Source organism: Montipora capricornis, chromosome 3, assembly GCF_036669925.1.
Source record: "Montipora capricornis isolate CH-2021 chromosome 3, ASM3666992v2, whole genome shotgun sequence".
Taxonomy (NCBI): domain Eukaryota; kingdom Metazoa; phylum Cnidaria; class Anthozoa; order Scleractinia; family Acroporidae; genus Montipora; species Montipora capricornis.
Window position 1 is genome coordinate 21,734,326 of NC_090885.1, and position 7,558 is coordinate 21,741,883.

Here is a 7,558-nt window from a genome sequence, read left to right on the forward strand (position 1 = left end):
ATTTCACCGGCAAGTCTAGGACCAATGCTAGCGAAATGTTTATTAAAAGCTTCCGACACTTGTTGAGGTTTTAATATGGAATTACCATCAAGTTTTACTTCTCTTATAGATAAATTGCTGGAGTTCCTGGAAGTGAGTTCGTTGATCGTTTGCCAGGTCTTTCGAGAACTGCCGCTACTATGCTTAAAAGCACTTTTGTAATACATTTCTTTGGCATTTTTTATTTTATTGTTGACCTGATTGCGAATTTTTTTAAAATTTGTTTCCTTTAGAGAGGCAATTTCCTTCCAAGGGGCATTGTTCCTTCCTCCTACAGTTGAATGCTCTTTCGGCTTGGTCTTGTATCGGTTGTGCCGAGTTCTTAAGAACAGTTTGGCTGTGTCCCTTTATAATTTGTTGTACGTTCGGCATGCAACTGTAGCTCAGTTTGAGAGTGTTTCTGTTGAAGATTTTCCTCAATTTGTGGCCAGAAGGAAAGCATTTATCGATAAGGCGTAGAAAGTCTCCTCCTATTTTGCTCTTGACATTCTCTTGACATTGGCTCCAGCGGTGATCAGCACCTAAACTGAACTAACAAGTTTAACTAGGTATAATTAGCAATTATCCTGCGAAATCGCGCTGAATATCACCATTGTACAGGCTTGATTTATTCGAAAGCTGGTTAATACTGTTCATGTTGTTTTGCTAAATGTTAGGTTCTTGTTCATTACCGTGAGCAGCGGAAAGGTTTCGTGTTACACGACGACAATTTCCATCAGCTGTTAAAAGGGAATTTGAAATCGGCAGTTAAGAACATTGATTGTCCAAGAATGTGAATCTAATGAAAAATAAGTTACTCCAGGGCAGGAATGTGATGTTCCGAAGGTGCCCGGGGGTGGGGGAATTTGACAGTCTGTAGGTGTCCAGGGATCGCCCAGGGGTGGGAAATTTGACGCTAGCTTCCATGAAAATGTCAAATTCCCCTGGGACAACCCATTGATAGGTGCATAAAGGAAAAACACGTGTGCCAGCACTTGGCTGGCTGAAAAGTTAACGGTGACGAGAGAACATTCGCTCTCATGGTTCCATCGTTGCAATTGGCTCAAAACAAAGCCTCCGGGGAATCTACATTACAGGAGGTTACACTTTTTGAAGCTCGAACGAGAATTTTCCTGCGTACTTCTTTACCTCGAGCGGCACTATATTTTCTGCCGTCTCGCCAGCCTCGCGTCTTCGCTCGGCTGACCTGTTGCCAATAAATTAATTATAAAGAAAGCTTTGTCTGAAATACCGCCATTTTGCCTGGGCAATCAACCTCGTTCCCAGGATCTCTGAATCAGCACTCCTGATTTGAGTACTCCAACACACAACACTGTACAGTGTCAGCCATCTTATTGGAAGCCAATTGTAGCAATATTCACTAAATGGATATTTCAATTTAAAGGGTCTATTTTAGTTCAATTCAACGCATAAATTTATGTTCAATATACGTTTTTTTGGTTCAACTTCCGATTCTGCATTCAACACTTTTTGCATTCAATACATTTTGGTATCCTTCAATGCGATTGCTTCGGTTCAACCTTTTCTTTTTAAATTTCAAGAGTACATTTTGCGTTCAACACTTTTTATTTCGTTCAACACGATTTACTTTCGTTCAACGATTTATTGCACAGCGGCTGAGAACTGTGGTAGTTGGTTGTTCCAGCCTCCCGTTACCTCACGAGATCAAGAGGGACTAGGCAATAGTGGTCAACCGCTGTTCAATAAATCGTTGAACGAAAGTAAATCGCGTTGAAAGAAATAAAAGTGTTGAATACAAAATCGGAAGTTGAACCAAACAAAAGTATATTAAACATAAATTCATGCGTTGATTTGAACTAAAATAGACTATCCATTTATTGAATATTGCTACAATTGGCTTGCCATACCATCTCAGAAAGATGTTTTCAAAGGTAATGTTCATTTCTGTCTCAAATTGTTCTGCAAAAGATGCTTCAATGAGTCTATTCAGCGGTTTCTCTGACCATGTATCGAATAGGCCACTTCCGAGTTCATGTCTGCCTCATCTTCAAAGCGAGTCTAAGTGCGAAGTCTTTGTGATGGTAATTAGTTCTCCTTTACATATGAATGAAAACTAATTTTCATAAGAAAAACTTCGCACTTAGACTCGCTTTGAAGAGGAGGCAGACATGAACTCGGAAATGGCCTATTCTAAACTGTTCAATAAGCATTTCCTTTCTCAAACTGACTTTTGATGTAAGCAAACCTCGAAAGTTCCGAAATCTTTTTGCGTTAAACTTGGAAATGAATCAGATGCAACAGACATGAACTAGTCACTTCGATGGTTAGCATTTGGTGTGGGACGCGATAGGTTTACACTGCTATTTCGACAGGATTTACGGTGGTGAGTCAGGTTTTGGCCATCCTCGATCCCTAGGTGGACGGAAACGAAATGTATTCCTTGCATTATGTTCTTACGAATACCGTCATCTGGAAAGAAGCAGACTAACAACAATTTTATAAAAGTGACGACACATTTGAAATTAAATTTGCAAGACATGTTTTGGTCGTGCCAGGACCAACTTCAGTTGAAAGTAGAATTAATTTGAAGTACATTTGAATTTATAATATGCTAAACAAAGATAAATAACAACGTGAAATAAATTGGGAATCTAACAAAATAGCGAAAGGTAACAAAAAAGAGTGTACAATGGAACACTAGTTGACAGAACGTACAAGATCAACAACACGTGGGTAGGCTTCCATGAGGATATCAAGAAATTGTTATTAATCTTACGTAAAAACCTTTTCCCCAGTCATATCGTTGAGAGAGTCATTAAGCAGTATATTACAAAAACTCAGACCCTTTCGAACACACCTGCTAGTCCTCCCTTTAATCCTACACATTTTTTCAAATTACCTTATGTTGGGCCCTTCTCTATTGTAGCACAAAACAGATTACGTAAATTACTTAAACGTTATTGTAACAATCTTGATGTTAAGCGAGCCTTTTCTTCCTTCAAGATCCGTAACATGTTTAGTGTGAAGGACCCTGTGCCTGTTAAACAGGGACAGGACCTCACATATCTTTAAACACCTTCAACAATCCGAGGCTTGCCGTAACTCCTGCTCTGCGGAATGTTTTGAAGTTATAGACCGTGCGACCACAAAATTCCAGGTCAAGATAAAAGAAGCGTTACATATTTCCTGGGAGCAACCTTCTTTAAATAAGCAATTATATCATGTTAATTTAACTCTCTCGTTCTAATCAACATGTTCCATTGTACACTCTTTTTTGTTACCTTTGGCTATTTTGTTAGATTCCCAATTTACTTCACGTTGTTGTTTATCTTTGTTTAGCATATTATAAATTCAAATGTAACTTCAAATTAATTCTACTTTCAACTGAAGATGATCGTTGCACGACCGAAACATGTCTTGCAAATTTAATTTCAAATGCGTCGTCACTTTTATAAGAATACCGTCATGTAATAAAATTGTCATATGTTTATATGTTTTTGAGGTCAGTCTGTATTAAAACAGAATGAATGTGATTTGAGTGTCTGTAAATCGAGCCTCCTTTGTCAGTGAGCCCTTAATTCGAAAACGTTGAATAAGTCTCGCTAACTTCGGCAAGCAGTCCTGTCACCAACAGTTCCACATGTGTAAGCAGATGCCAACTAAAGAAGGACTTCCACACGATGAATATCGCGGAACTTAAAAAATATTTGCTTGAGCGTGGAGATTCAGTGACCGCGTTTTGAAATTGAAGCAATGATGCTACCAGTAGAAAGACAGCACCGACAGAGTTCGGTCGTTTCGGATACAAAGTCATTTGGATTAAAAAAAAAAAAACATTCCCTGCTAGCAGAGGTCTCTTTATTTTTGCATTAGCTGGGCTGACGAGTACGGGAAAAGAGACCGCTGCTATGGGTCTGCTATTACAGAGCGGCAATATTTCCGTACATCCTGGTCCAGATTTTAAATTGACCTGTACTCGATGTTTAAAGACGCTCAGGAGAAATTAAGGCCGATGATTATGTCGTTTATGCAAATTGCACTATCACTTGAAATGCTTGGATGTTGACTTCGAGAAAACAAAGCTGTGCTGTCTGTGGAGCCTTGGTTCTGTTTCTGAAATAACTAGTGACGTGGAATTTACCTCACCGAAAGTTGAGTTGCATCCTGATATGCTGGATGTTCTGAAAACTCGAGGATTGAAAATAGCTCATTTAATATTAGGAGTCTGCCCAAGAAAATTGATGAATTGAGGCTATTCCTGCGGCGATGTCGAGATATCGGAATCTTTACTCTCAATGAAACTTGGTGTAATGATCATCTGCCATCTGATGAGGTTGCGATCCCCGGTTTCAGGGGCGGATCCAGCATTTTTTGAAAGTGGGGGCCGAACAAGAATACTAATCAGCGCGCGTTAGCGCGCCTCAGTAGCGCCTTAGGCGCTACTTTCTAGGGGGGTCTGGGGGCATGCCCCCCCAGAAAATTTTGAAAATTTGGGTACTCTTACATGCACTCTGGTGCAATCTGGAACGTAATGTATCAGGATTCCATATTGAATAAAATTATAAGTTATGGTTATAATGATGCATGGTTTTTGACTCTTCGCTCCAAAGTCACAAAATATATATAATTATATATATAGGCATTAAGATTTTACGTTGTTACAGTCTCTGTAAGATAGGTTGACTGTAGACAAGTATTTCGCATCCAGTCTTCTTCCTCATTTCGAAAGGATAATATTAACGCCTGTAAGTTGAAAGTTTATTCGCACAACTTTGGTCATACTATTAGCGAAAAATCACGCTTTAGCTAAAAAAATCAAAAGTTCCAACAGACTGCTTACAAAATGATAAAATTATTGTATATTTTGACAAAAAAAAATCTCCGACGAACTGAAAGGGGGGGCCGCGGCCGCCTCGGCCCCCCTCTAAATCCGCCCCTGGGTTTCAATTTGTTTAGGCGCGATCGCTCCTCGGGTCGTAAAGGTGGTGGCGTTGCAATCTATATCTCCGACAAAATACCGGCTGTGCGAAGATGCGATTAAGAAGATATGGCACTGGAGAACCTTTGGCTGGAGTTAATGTTTCCAAAGTCCAAAGGAATTCTTTTGGGAACCTGTTATCGCCCGCCGGATGACTCTCAGTTTTTGGGAATCTTTAAACAGGGCTTGGAAAGAGTGTCGGGAGAGGATAAAGAAACGCTGCTGACTGGTGATTTTAATTACGACCTTAAAGCACCGACGCAAGGAGCAGATTTGAAGGCCCTAAAAGGCATTTTTCGCCTTCATAATTTCTTGTAACTGATTGACTGTCCTACAAGGGTAACTAAACTTAGTGCTACACTTATCGACTTGATTGCGACAAACAATCCGTGAAATATTGTCAAGCATGCAGTGGTCCCTTTTAGTTTAAGTGACCATGATCTTGTCTTGTGTGTTAGGAAAATAAACGCTCTGAAATATGCACCCAAAATAATCGAATGCCGAGACTATAATAGAAATTACTCGCCTGAGGAATTTTGTGATAGCTTGAGCCAAGTCAGTTGGGACCCTGTCAGACACGCCTCAACGTAAACAATGCCTTGGATCTCTTTAATGACATTTTCAGAGAGCAGTGTGATCGGCACACCCCTTTAATCAAAAAGAAAGTCAGGGGTGTTAACTACCCTTGGTTAACACATAAAATTAAGAAATTAATGCAACAAAGAGATTGTTTTCTGAAGAAGGCAAGACGGACAAATAAAGAGATATATTGGAGTGCCTACAGGAGATCAAGAAACGCAGTGAACAACAAAGTGCTCTCCGCTAAAGCCAATTACAATCGGAACCTTATTCAGGAAAACATTGATGACTCAAAATCTTTATGGAGAGCTGTGAAGAGAGTGCTTCCTAATGACAAGAAATTAAAACAATCTATGTTTTCAATCAAAGTCGATGGTAATCTCAAGAAAGACAAGAACGCCATAGCTGAAGGTTTTAATCACTTCTTCACCTCAATTGTCAGAACCATCAGTGACAAATTAACTCAAAGATCGTCTAAGATGTCTTTTCAACGACAGCAGTCACCGTTGCAAAAAACTGAAGCTACTTTTACAACCGAAAACTTCGAGCTAAGTTTAGTAAGACCAAATGTTGTTTACAATTTGTTGAGAAAGCTAAAAGTGAACAAAGCTACTGGATTAGATAACATTCCTGCGCGCTTGCTGAGGGACGGAGCCTAGGTTATTTCGGATTGCTTGACTCACATAATTAACCTTTCCTTTTTATCTGGAGTGGTGCCGGACGACTGGAAGACTTCAAGAGTTGTTCCGTTCTTCAGGTCCGGTAACAGAGAAGAAATGGATAACTATCGTCCTATTTCTTTTCTCCCAGTAATTTCCAAAATCGCCGAGAAAGTTGTATATCATCAATTGTTTAGTTATTTAAACGCTAACAATCTCTTGTTCAGTATAAAAACATTGGATTTGTTTTTGAAAATGTCCGGCTTTTTGGGACCTCCAACCTTTTCTGGCTAATGTCGGGTGCCAACCTCGTTCCCAGGGCTTTTCTCCGCCGGGGAGAAGGGAAAAAGCCCTGGGAACGAGGTTGGTCGGGTGCCACAAATATTTAATTACCAAAGTATTAAAAAAAACTGTTTGGAGACGATGTTTTTTCGGGGTTAAGTTTGTTTATTGATACCTCTTGCAGATTGACTGAATTGAAGACACGGTGAAAAAAAACAAAAAAAAACAAGAATAAATACAATTTGGTAAACATAAAATACTTAAATACAATACACTAGGTTCCCTTGGTGGGCCATTGCCTTGAGGTCTTGTGCATATAGGTGGTTTTCACATGACGTCATCGCCGCCATCAGTGTTGGTCGACGAAAACAAAAGATCGCTCATTAGCTCCTTTTGTTCTACATTATGGCATTGTTCTCTGTGTCTCTAGAGATTGGTTGCAAACCACCAATTGGTTTGCCACAAAGTTCCCGAAGCGATTGGTATTAACACTCAGCCTCAGTGGCAAGCTGTACTGTAAATTGGATTTTTCAAGGCGGCTATGAACACAGTTACACACCGCCTTGTGTTTGTGTGTGGATAAATTCTGAAGTAATTTACTACATGTCCTTCTTTCAGTGACGTGAGGATAGAGATCCCAGCCAAGGCGCCGCAAGGTGTCACAATACGGTATCTGGGGGAGAATTATGGACAGCGCGCCCTTATGTGCATTTGTACAGACTCTGAGAGATACTGTGGTTGGTCAGCTGGGGAAGGTGACGCAGGCGTATTCTAGGATGTATCTGGGCAGGGAACAATATACAATACAATATCGTGCGGGGCTAACATACAGCCTGCGATTGGCTTTCTTAATTAGGTAATCACAGAGCGTATTCCACGTCAAGTCATGTGAAATGAGCACACCGAGAAATTTAGATGGCTCAACCTACGCGATTTTAGATCCACTAATGGTGAGAGGTGGGCAAGTGTAAGTATCACAATTAAGAAAGTCAATCTGCGTTGTTTGACACTTGCATCTTACTTCGGATAGTGAATTCAGGAGCGTATATCGTTACGATAT